The sequence below is a fragment of the Dermacentor variabilis genome, chromosome 11 (assembly GCF_050947875.1).
Source record: "Dermacentor variabilis isolate Ectoservices chromosome 11, ASM5094787v1, whole genome shotgun sequence".
Classification (NCBI taxonomy): domain Eukaryota; kingdom Metazoa; phylum Arthropoda; class Arachnida; order Ixodida; family Ixodidae; genus Dermacentor; species Dermacentor variabilis.
The window spans coordinates 48,881,830-48,894,887 of record NC_134578.1 but is presented as its reverse complement, the minus strand read 5'-3'; positions in this window follow the sequence as shown (position 1 = coordinate 48,894,887).

The following is a 13,058-nucleotide window of genomic DNA, read 5'->3' as shown; positions in this document are numbered from 1 at the left end:
AGGCGGTTCAACTGTCATTTCACTGTAAGCAGTGTGTATGCAGTTCATAGTTTAATGGCAGACCTGTAATGTATTAAGAGCCTTTATGAAGTGGCACAAAAGGAAGTGGCATGAATTATCTTTGCAATAAGTGTGTGGATAATATAGATAAGTTGTATATCGCGCTTTCTGTGTGCGTTTCTGCAATCCGTCTGGGCACAAACCCTTTGAGGATCATGAAAGATTCAGTTGGCAGTTCAGACATACGTCGCCTATCCTTCCGCGCTGTCGAAATAAATGTCTGCCGAATTCTCGGAGGGCTTCCGGGAAGTTTAACGGCCGCGGGGTTTCGATGTGAAATGCGACGCACGGCCGCTACGAACGGTCAAGGCGCACAGCCCACCCCCGCGCCGGGTTGCCCACCTTCGCATTGTATACCCACGCGGCGTGATTTGCGGTGTGCCGGGAAGCACAGTTCTGTACTCACGCGCCCGTACACAGACGCACACACGCCACGACGAGAAGCTATAGCCGCGCTGCTGGCGATGCCTCTGACCCGCCGCGGATTTTCCTTAGCTGTGTACGCCTCTTCCCGCTTCACTACGCCCTCGACCGTGTGGCCCATGTAGTATACTGTTCACTTGCCCCTTGTCAGGCGCGTCTGATTGTTCCACTCGGCCGCGAGGCCGTCGGGGGGTACGGTGAGGCGGGAACGTGAGGCCGATCCCCTGGCTCGTCGCTGTGAGTAATAGAGAAAGGGTTAACCATTCCTTCATCTATCCTCAGTGTTTTTTCCCACGCAAAGGCCGTGTGCATTGTCGCGAAGGAAATAGTCTTCTATCTCTGTCCCTCTCTTGCCACTGCTATCCATGGGCGAGTTCCCGGTAATGGGAAAACGCAAAGCGCCGAGGTTCTGCTTCTTTGACAACTGCCGAGGAACCGAGAGGTCGCGCACATCGGAAACTCTATAGCTGCGGTAACCGTGGGTCCCAGCACGTGACGTAAAGGTAGTCGGTGACGTAAGGCCGACGTGCGGCTTATCACGAAGGGCCAGAACACGCCGAGTATATATGACGAGCCCTCAATGGTATTTATTAACTGATTTACTGATTATAGAAGGTTTATTGTTGTTTATGAATGCAGTGATTTCTTCCTTGAACGCCAGCAGCGTTAGCACACAGCCCTTTCCATTCGAATTCTGCTTCTTCAATGCCGACAAGCTCGCACGCATCTAAACGTGCCGAATTCCCCACAAAATGACCTTTCAATGATTACGTGCCGCACGTACCACACGAGCGCATGTTATTATCTGCATTTCGTTTTTTTTAATGTCGTCACGCATTTTTACTAAACTGTTCTTTGCGCATATAAAGAGCACGCTCTTATGAAGTCTATACATACATAGACGCAATAGCAAAAAAAAAACGTTATTAATGATCTGCGCAAATTTCAACAGCTACCTAAGCTGGACAGCAAACACCTTCCAGTACCGTTGTGCCTCTTGAACTTGTAGCGTTTTTGCGACGGCCATGTGAGCAGTTATGTGGCGCTATGAAAGGCGAGTGCTGTTTTGCCTTCAGTGAAATTAGCTGGGGGCGTTCTTCCCTCAAACCAAAAAGAGCGTCGAGAATTTGAACACATAATGATCCACAGATTTGCTCAAACCACACTAACACACAATACGAATCAATACAACATCCATTATTACCATCAAGGAAGAGGTTAGAGACAGGGCGCCGTCGATCTGGTGCGTCGTGCCAGACATATGCAAGCCAAAACAATTTGTTAGCAGCCATCCTGTCGTTAGCAGCCATCCTTGCCAATCCTGGCCAGCATCGGAGGCAGTTTACGCAGACAGCTAAGCAGACAGTTAAGACAGGTTCAAGAGCAAGTAAAGAAACAAGTTCAGAACCGTTTGGAAGCGGCATGGAAGACGCCTCTGCGGAGTCTCGCCATTTCTCGGCGCCAAGGATAAGTTGAGAAACGCACACATTATTTCTGTTATTATTTGCACCTACGAAGCTATGAAAAACACAAGGTGACTCACATTAAAGCCATATGAAAGCGTATCTACATTTTTTTATGCTCGCAGACGACCCTCCCGTCGAGTCTCCAAGCGTCCTGATAAGCCGCCATCTTGTTTAGGCAGGAAAGTAGCCTGCAATCGTGTTTGACTTCGATGCTGTCTTCGGGGTGCTGTGCAATTTGACGTCTCCGTGAGAAATGGAACGAAGCTCGAGGTGGCCGCTGTCTACTTAGCCGTCTGTCTACTTTGCCGTCTACGGCGAGTGTTGGAACACAGCCTATGGCGACGCGTCTCGTTAAGCCTAGGAATGTCGGGATCTCCGAATGATCTCGGCAATTTGACACGCTATACGCTGCGGCCTTAGTTTAGGGGAAAGCCAGGGCTGATTTCAGTAATTAGTGGGCACTATGGCAGAGCGTTTGTACCGTCAGTACTAACCATTTACACACAGCTGCTCGGCGGCAACGACAGTGCATGTGCACACAGCACTCGTGCCGGAAGCAGAAGGCAGAATGCTGCACTCGCTCCACTACAGAGCCGATTGGGCGGAGCGTGCGTAAGTGTGTGTCCACTCGCTGGCTTGACGTTTCGCGTGGCCAAGCTGATCGCGCGCCGCTCGCGTCTCGGGGTGACGCGCGACATCTGAGCGGAGACGGAGCGCGAGCGACGCTCTGCTAAAACACTCTATCGGCGATCGACGACAACGGGAGCGTGTAGCCGTTACGAGAATTCGCTCGGGAGCGGAAGCCACGGGTGGGCGCCCTTTTCGACAATGCTATATATTTCCTAGCGTATATATACCTAAAGATTACGTGCGCTCGCCACATAACGTACGTTAATAGAGTGTTTTAGTTGAGCGTCCTTACGGTACGCTCCGCTCCGAGGGGCCCCGCTAAGCCAAAGCGGAGCGGCGGGCGATTTTCACGGTTTAGTTATACGTTTAGCGTAGCGGAGCGAACCTTTCGTAGTTGCAGCGCCCCCTGGCCAAATTCAGGGTAATGAAAGAAAATAAAAACACCTTATGATCACTCTTATTCAGTAAAAGATATATATATATATATATATATATATATATATATATATATATATATATATATATATATATAAATATATATATATATATATATATATATATATATATATATACAAGCGCACGTGTAGATACTTCATGGAGAAATAGTTATATATATATATATATAACTATTTCTCCATGAAGTATCTACACGTGCGCTTGTAATGCGCTACGGGTCCATTTTATCCAATGGAAAATAAAGCGCCGTCTTGGGGAACGCCACGTGTTATCCAGCGGGCTTGCTTTTTGCATCCAATCCAATCCTTTCTGACGCCAACGCTAGCCAAAGCGCTGCGCGGCACGCTCCGCTCAGGCAGCTTCTTAGCGGACCGTGTTCCTCGCTGCGCTAGCCCGCTTACGGCTGAGCGGAAGGCGCATGCGCATTCGCGCTTCCGCTCCACTTAACTGCTTAGCGGAGCGTAAACACGCTCACTAAAACTCTCTAATATAGCGTACGTAAAGTGCGGAAACCCAATAACGTACGAAGCATGAGCGGGTAGAGCAACGCTACACATGTACGCGCGTAATGCGCTTACGTTTGGTTGGAACCGGTGTGCTAAAACTCTCTAATGACTACGCCACCAAATGGCCGGCGCGCAAGAAAAAAAAAACGTTGTAGAACTTTTAATAACTTTGCCGAATAGAAGGAAGAATGCTGTCCCTCATACGCGCCTATGCATCCGCTGCAAACCACTTGACATACTGCAAAGGTGATAGTAGAGAGTTTTAGTATAGCGTAAAACGCTTGCGTTAGCGTTAGCGTGCGACGCAACGCTAACGCAAAGAAAGGCTGCACTGTGCGGCACAAAGTAGTGTTTTAGAATAGCGGAACGAAGAAAAGCGCTAACGTTAACGCAAGCAAATACAGCGCCATCTAGATGTAAAAACACAAAGTACTGGAAAGCCAAATCCACACGAAATGTCGAGCTTATCCAATGCCGAATCCGCAAGTGTGTCCCTAAGTCAAGCTTATCGAAAGCTACAGTCGCTGCGTTAATTACGCATGTAGGTGTTTCGTTGGAGTGTTGTTTTGTCGAGAGTCGCGAAACACACCGATTATTCTTGGCATGCCGCGATCGAGTGTTCTGTGGGACCCATATTACGTGTCCTTTTTAAGTTGGGATGACATAGACGCCCTCATGCTTCGGGAACGAGAGCGACCGCGCAGGTTCTACGTGTCCTCAAGATCCACTCAACATCGAAGCTATTCCGGAGGGGACGTTTCGCCGGCAATTTCGCTTCCAGAAAGCGGATTTCCCACTTCTTTCCACTTTTTTGCAACGGGCGCCCATCTTGACGTCCGCCCGAATGGGTTCAAGGCGAAAACCTCCGTCAGGAGGTTCATATCGTCGTCGTGGATAAAACGCACACGCATTGTGATCACAGCACCGACCGCACTACTGTGTTTTGCCACGGAAAACGTGACATGCATCGGCTTGACATGCGGCTTTACGCCAAGCGAACGAGCGAAACACACTTGGGCGCCATCTCGAGGCGGATACAGCAAACACATTTAGCAAACCCATAGAGTTGTTCTACTAACTCTATGAGCAAACCCTCTCGTTAAGCCTACTGCGCCGCTAATCGAGAACGTATATCGTAAACAACGCCCATTTGTCACCTGTGCGCCACTGTCGAAGCATCATCACACAAATCTAAAGCAATCACGAGCATTAGTGGGGAACGAATGAGCCTAGCAGTGCCGGCAGACGACTCGATAGATCCGAAGCGGGCTGCTCTCACTTCGACTGGCGCCGCCATCTTGCCGTACGTAAGGCTCCCCTTGCGTGCGTTAGCGTTCACCGCTAAATCTCGAAAATAGCGTACGTACGTAACAGCTCCAGCAGCGTTTACGTATAGCGCATGCGCAGTGTGGTGCACGCAACGCTAACGCTAACGCTAACTCTTTGCGTTTGCTGCTTTACGCCATACTAAATCTCTCTAGTATCCCCGAAAGCCGGTGACCGAGAAGGTCGCCTCCCTGTGCATCTATATTTTTTTTCTGGCGCGCACACATCCCGTTACCTCCCCCCCCCCCCCCCCCCTATAATGCGCCTATAGAATATATAGCACAACGAGAAATCCTTCAGTGCTCGTACGGGAACGCCGCTTAACCTGCTGGCCTGAGAATAGCGGTACCTCATGCAACCTTCACACTTACATCGAGGAACAGGATGCGATGCTGTCTGACGTCTCGTGTGACCAGGCTCTCAGGTCCGGGGATTCTCGGCCACATTGCGCGCGGCATATCCGCGCACGCCGAGGGCGCAAATCGTTCCGGAAGTCGATACGATACTTATGCGATTCTTGGCGGGTTGAGACGGGAGCCGTCGGTGAAGGGAGGGATGGGAAAGAGAAGAGGTCGAGCGAAACCTCGAGCGAAAGCCGAAAGCTATATGCCATTAGCTCGTGCAAGTACAGCATTCGGTATGCATCTCTCCGCGAAACGCCAGCTAACGGCCCTACTGCCATCCTCTACCTTGCCTGCACTCCTTTCCCCGTAACTGCACCGCGTCCATGTGTCGATTGACCGAACGTGCGCGTCATCCCGTGCGCTTACACCGTACGGAACTCGTTTTCGTAATGAATTCCGGCGCTGGTCTCCGGGTGACGGGAGACCTGTCGCGGACCCTCGCTTTTTTCGCGTACTGGACTACCGCGTTTGCTCGTTCTTTAGGAGCACGTTTCTCCGATAGCTGCGCTTAGTAGAAGCCATTCATTTTTGAAAAAAAAAAAACAATATACTGACTGCCCGGAAATATAACCACTCGCTGTATTGCAATCCCTGATGTTCAATGAAACATCTGGTATATTGAAATACTTGCTTTTTATTTTGGTGCTTCACTGCTCGTCACTTACATTTCTTTCTTTGTTAAATGGTAGAATTTACTGCAAAGAAAATTTACTGGGGAGAACTCTGGGGCTAGTAAAGGCTGCAGGACCTGCAAATGCGGGTATTCCACCAGCATGGGAATGGTGAAAAGTCGTAAGTATACGTGGATATGTCTACCTGGGTTCAAGTGGCTTTGCGGCTTTACGGGTCGATCATCTTAAAAAAAAAGTAAAAAACAAAGTGGAGTTATAAATAGAACAATTCGGCATCACTACGTTTGTCAGCAGATATTAATTCACCTTACCTGTTTAGAAAACTATGTATGCTTAGAAATTAAGAAAGAGAAAATGTAAGGAACTAGGGTCAAGAGATTGTTTGAAGACACATGCGTGAACATTGTAGAAAACCACGTATTAACAATCACTTCCTTAATAATTGAACCACAACGCACGCACTTCTAGCAATTATTGTAGAAAACTGCATGACCTACCCAGTTGTACGTAGTTTATTTTTACGTGCCCATATTATTATTACACGGAAATCGTTCTTTTTTAATATTTGTCGCATGTGTTTCATGATATCTCTTCTGCAGCTTTAACTTGTGTTCCTTCGTCGTATAGGCGGTATCTAAAACATGGCAGCCATGACGTGTTTCCGGTTCCGCAATCACTTCCGGCGCATTGAGCCAAAACATAGCCTTCGACTTTCATTTCTGATACTTAGTGGCAACCAGCACTGGGACATGCATTTGTACACCATCTATCGTTTCAAGATGTTCAGCTGTGATCATGTTTGTTTCTCTGGGGATGCTATTTACTTAAGGAGAACTGACTAACGGGCGCGATGGCTAGTTCTGTCTATGATGCTGCATAAAACGCTGATATATTGATCAAGCCTTTAGATTCTCTCCATTTCTCATAAGATTATTCATTGAACCCCGGGGCCGAAGTATTATACCGGGGAATGGTTTAGAGGCCAACAGCAAGAAAATTTTACTTGGGCTTGTAATAAGTTACTACATTTATATTACGGAAGCAATCTTGACAATGCTGCCGGGGTGGTGGTTGTCGAATTTTCTAATTAGAAACCTGTAAATAATCATTAAGCAGACAGCGCGTTCACGTGATGATTGGTGTATATACGCAAGTCCCAGTACGTCTGCTTCGGCATCTTTCTGTGCGCCACCGTGGCAATGCGGGTAGTGAGTGCCCAGGCTCGGCTGCCACGTCAAGGAACCGTGCTTTCTTAGTCATGCCTAACTTCCCGCGAGCAGTAATGGCGGCGTTCTTTTTTATGCCTTTGGTCTGAATTATCGACCTTTTGATGCAGTGTCAAGAACTTTATTGGAGTGTCCGGAGGAACTCGATTTGGGGGGAACCGAAGGCTCCCCAATAAAGTTGGTGCCTCCGCCCACGACGGGACAGGGAGGTGGTGACTCTCGGCGACGTCGCGGGCCCTCTGGACGGCCTGTAGTTGGTTCTTGACATCCGAGCTCTTCAGCAAGGCGTCCCACTTGGACTTGTATTGAAGGTCGGAGCCCGCGTTGTGCGGGCACAGCCAGAGCATGTGGTCGAAGGAGTAGCATGCGTGACCGGGAAGTTGGGGTCTATGCAACTAAGCGCTCGGGGGGTGAGGTATAGGACCTGGTCTGTAGGAGCCTGAGAGTAACGGCCTGAGCCCTGTTAAGTCTCGGGCTGGGGGGAGGGAATTTCCTCCTGTTGTATCTGCTATACGACGTAATTTCGCGAAAGGTGGTAAGATGATCTTTGAAGGGGCAATCCTGTGGGAGATCCGGGCCGTTAGCTCGGGCGCGGTTCGTGAATTCACGCGTCATGCAGTTGGCCCGCTCGTTAGGGTTGCAACCCGCTTGGTTAGTTACATCGTTCGCGTGGGCCCGGAACCACGCTATGGTATGACCTCCAGTTTCTTCTCCCGTAGTAATACGAAAGGATCTGTTGACGATGTCGGCTGCGTGTTTAGAAACTAGAGCGCACGAGAAAGCCCTGACGTCGTGCGCGAGTGGGAGAAAATGGTCGCCGCGGGCCTTTTGCGGCTTGAAGAGCCAAGGCTATCGCGGTTTCCTCCAACCCGTTCGCCTGTTTAGCGTAGATTGACGCACATCTACTTATATTTCAGACACAAAATTATGGATGAAGGCTATCTAAACATCCGTCCAAAATTTCATTGCAGTTGGTCTTCAAGAGAAATATATTGCTTAATATTTCTGTCTTCCCCGTTTTATAACGTTAGTATTGCAACGGCGTGCTTTAATTCCCATGACGTTATTTGTTTAAGCGTATTTGACGCGCGGCAAATGTGCGACGGTTGTATACGAGTTTGTACCTTTGCAGAGGCCGATTTCTACAGCGAGGTCGTGGAGGGGGAGCCGCTGATCAACTGCTTACAACTATAGCACTTACTTAAGGTGCACCATATTCTGCGTACATTAGACTTTCGGAGTTTCTCCCGCGTCGGAGTGCATTCGCTCCAGACGTGAATGAAACCAGTGGCCCCGATCTCAGGAGCAAGGCGTCGCCATAGAATCATAGTGATGTTATGGCCCAAGGCTTCCTTTGCTGGCATAGAGTTGAGGTCTTCCGCATGCGACATCCATAGCTTTAGCTGCTTTATGAAATGATTTAGCTTTGTTCGGGAACTATAACCTCCGACTTTTTCTTGCGGCTGTCTAACCGTTTTCGTCGGATGACCCCGAACACAGTGCAGTTTAATAGCGGCAAAGGCCACTTGGTGGGTAGTGTACCACGTTACCCTTGTGCAGTTGTACCAGTGATATAAGAGGAACGCTGTCGAATTCTTCCCTCGAGACAGCCAGTGCCTCGAGACACTGACGTTGAGACGCAGCACCTCTGGCGAAAAACGCAGACGCTACACGGGCTCCTCAATTCGTTCCAGAGAAAGAGGTGCTCGAAGCACTGATTGACTGGTTCCGCGTACGCGTAAGACACGGTGGTAAGTCGAGCACCACCCATAACAAATGGTGTAACCTAGTGCCACAAATACCCACCGACCAAAGCATGCTATATTCTTGAATGAAAGCCTTTCTTCGTTATTTATAAATTTCGTAATCGCCCGGTGCTATATTCAAACCGCGTGTTACTGTTTCGCTTGAAGGATTGGTAGAGTATCCACAGTGGAGGATAGCCGCGGTGCTTATACGACGGACGGAATCACACAGTATTTGCTGCTCGCGTCTCACTGCGACATCAGTTAAGAACAATAAACTCGCTCTGCTGTGTTCGTCTGTTCCGCCGATGAGAAAACGCTGCCAGCCACTGTCACATGGATTCGAACCTACGCCATTTCGGCAAGAAGCATTTTAGCAGTTGGACGCGCAAACCTCAGCGCCGTCGCACTGACTTGGCGCTTGGGTGTTTGAGCAGCGATTTGTGGCTCACCGAGACTCCGAGAGTAACGGCGCTTGTACATGCATTTCGGAGGTCAGGACAGGCTACTACTGTATAACGGACAAATAACGCCGTCACTCTGTGCGTTGCAAAGAGGTTGTTCTTAATGGAACGCTGTTGCTCGCTATGACCTCCTGCTGCGGTCGCAGCAAAGCGATTCCCAGGCAAAGGAATCGCTGAGGTCTGCTTATTGTTCTTTCTTTTTTTATAGACAGAACAACATATACAAAGTGGCGATTGGCGCTCCAAAGAGAGCTTAATATTGCGCATATCCGGCATGTCTCCTCTCCCGCCAGCTTGCATGCTCCAGAAAGCAGAGGGGGTGTATTGAGAGAGGGAGAGGCAGGGCCTCTTGCGCGCTCGCTACCTCTGAAGTGACTGGATACCATCGCGCGGGGTTAGGCCAGCAATTATGAGCCGCCTTGAGGCCTATCACCCGCACACCTCTCCCTCTACAAACCACCTTGCCCTTCCCCCATTGCTTCTCCCAACATCAAATAAATATAATAATAATGAGAAATCGAACCGAAAATAAAAAAGGCCTGTTATGTGTGTGGGGCTACACCGTATTCGTGATGGAGTCCTTTCTACCAGGCTTAGTGACTTAGCGGCTATGCTGTTGGACTGCTAGGCACGAGGTCGCGGGATCAAATCCAGGCCACGGCGGCCACATTTCGATGAGGGGCGAAACGAAGAAAATAACACCCGTGTCCCGTACATTGGGGGGCATGTTAAATATCCCCTGGTGGTCAAAATTAAACCGGAGTCGCCCCCCCCCCCCTACGACGTGCCTCATAATCAAATCCGTGGTTAGGCATGTAAAACCTCACAATTCAATTCAAGCGCTTCTTTCAGCGAGTGTACATCTAACTGCAGCTTGGCCCAGGGGGCTAATTTGGCGCATTAGAGCGAGGATTATCTATAAGCGAGCGGCGAAAGGCCTACACTATAGCTCGCCACTTCTTGACCCCACAGACATTTTCTTTGTTGATGCCCTTGGGGGATCATTGATTGGCCGACTTCATAACCTTTTAACTTTGTGAACTCGATGGCCAGCACTGGTAGCGATCACCTATTAAAGGCAAAAAAGAATGCTTTACGACAAAGGACGAATTCAAAAATAGTTTGTAAGTGCTCTTTGCGTGATTGGCCTGTCGCGTTCGCCAGTCCAGCCTCAGGATTGGTGAAATTTTTATCTTACCAGCAATTCTGTGATAAGAGGCCCTTGTGAATACTGGCCGAGATAAAGAGAATAAGGTGGATTGAGGTTATATGCCGATGGCATACGTACAATCGTTGTATGAGTTGTATGCGTATGTGTACGCTTCACTGTTTCGGTGACACACAATTAGGGAGACATGTGAACATGAAATGGAGAGAGACAGACAGACAAATAATGTTTTAATGGTCCTGAGGAACCGCGTTAGGGTACCTCCCCGTAGCTGTCGCGGGCCGCACCCACGTCGGCGTCGGATGATCGTGGTCCTCCGCCCTGTCGCAGGCCCTATAGAGAGCCCGTAGTTGCTCTGAGAGGTCGCCGCTCTTAAGGGCTGCCTCCCAGTCGGTTAGAGCGGTAAGCGATGAGCTGCGTAACGCGCACCTTGCGAACTAGCAACTGCTTATTCCAACACAGGAAGAATCAACAGTTGTTAGTGCACAAGGTCCGCATCCGTTTTGTGTTTACGTACTAGATGGTATCCGCGCGCGTGTCACTTAAGGGGCGAAACACGCCATAACGCCGCTACCGTTCTTAACCCGTCTGTTTCACATGTACTTCCAACGGGCCTCATTGTCTTCGTTGCTGCACGGAACTAACCGAGGGACGCGGACTTCGGGGCGTACATACGCAGAGCGGGCACGAGCACACCCCGTTATGGCGCCACGTGCACAGAGCGCATGCGAGACGTGGTTCGCCGATGCAGGAAATCCGCCCTCGACGACTGCGCACCCGCATGCGCCCTACCAACGCCCCCTCGATGCGTCCTCCTTTGTCTTCGAGCACCGTGCGAGTACGGGCACGGGGCATAAACGCGGACTTCGACGCTGCTATTCTCCGCGTGGACGATGCGAGTGGTGATGTATGCATGCAAGCTCGAAATGAGATGGGCTATTCTCCGGGGGGGCGGAATTAGCGCGTTTCGCAGCGGGCACCCTCGTTTCGTGTGCAGCTGGGGGTGGAGATAAAGAAAGGTGGGAAGGGAAGGGGCGGGTGGGCTGAGGTTGGGTTGCGCGGAACTTCCCATTGCAGATTTGAGCCCGCTCCCAGCGGACTTTGGGCGCGTTTCCCAGAGCGACTATATATGTGGTGCAGCTGGGCCTCGATGCATCGCGAAACGAAATAAGTAGAGACGCAAGAACGGTTCATTGTCTGCACGCGTTAACGTTAACGAAACGCGTTATTCCGTCACGCCTAACGGCGTTGCCGCGTGCCCGGGCCGGTCGTGCTGCTGGGCGTTATCGAGCACAATGGTGGGCTGGCCCAGAAGATGGATGCTGATGGTTTGCAGCAATGCTTTTGTTTACTGCGGTCGTGTTACGAAAGCTAGAAAAGGTGCCTGCATCTTTTGCTTCGAACTATCTTTCTGCTTGATCGAACGACATTGAGGGGGAAATATGAGCTAGTTGATAGGCGCACCCGATTTCATAACGCGCTCTTTAAACTTCTGGAGTTATCGGGTGCGTACGAAGCCGTTGTTATTTGAAACCTGAAGTTGGTAGCCAACTTGATTTGAGGTCTGGTTCAATGTTATTACACGTTCTTAGCCGAAGCGTGTCGCTCACTAGAATTCGTTGCCGTTCTGGCTGACTTAAGTTCCTCGGAGCAAGTATGAAGAAACAATTCCTATAGCACTTCTTATGGATGAAAAAGGTTCGTAAGTACTAATACCAGCCAATAATTATGAAGCGGTATGAGGCTTCGAATAGAAGATGAAGAAGCCCAGGAACCTGGATACAAGAGAAGAGGAGAATGGAGTTAGAATAAAGGTGGACAAGATGGACACCATTTCTACAGCATTGTTTTGCGTCTATTGTGTCCTTTAACTAGGAAAGCTACATTATTTTGGCGTAGCCGACAACTCACTCCAGCATGTGGGTGACATTTTTCCTTAAGGAAACCTCCGCAGAGAAGATCATCTTCTCCAGATACCAAGGTCAAGATGAACCAGCGGTGGAACTACTTCGCGAACTCAACTGGGCAGAACTCGTGAACTTGGTTTTAGAGAAGGCTCTCATGGACACTGCTGAACTACGTCAGAAGGGTGCTGTGAAAGTGAACTTGCGCCTGGTGATCTTCAACGAATTACTTCTTCAACCGATGCGTCAAAAGGACTCTGGATCACGGTCTTCGACGGAAGAGGTGAGCCTCGTTTGGAAGCTCTTCAGCTACAGCAAGAACAGATTGCGCTACAAAACGAACTGGCGACATCGCTTATAAGCTCTCTAAACGCTGAGAAGCCGGTGACTAAATTTGTAGAACCCGATGCGTTCGAAGGCATGTCTTCAAGTCCAGAAAGTTGGCTTGAATTCTACGAATATGCAGCTGGGAAGAACAACTGCCCCTCTAATGAGGGCAAAATTACTAACATGCGTAGTTACTTAAGAAGTGTTGCACGGAAGGGCTACGATCTGCACATTATTGAAGAAGCTGGCAACTCTTGGAACCAGTGGAAGGAAAAATTCTTCACGACATTTCGAAGCAACCCACTGCGAAGATGGGACGCC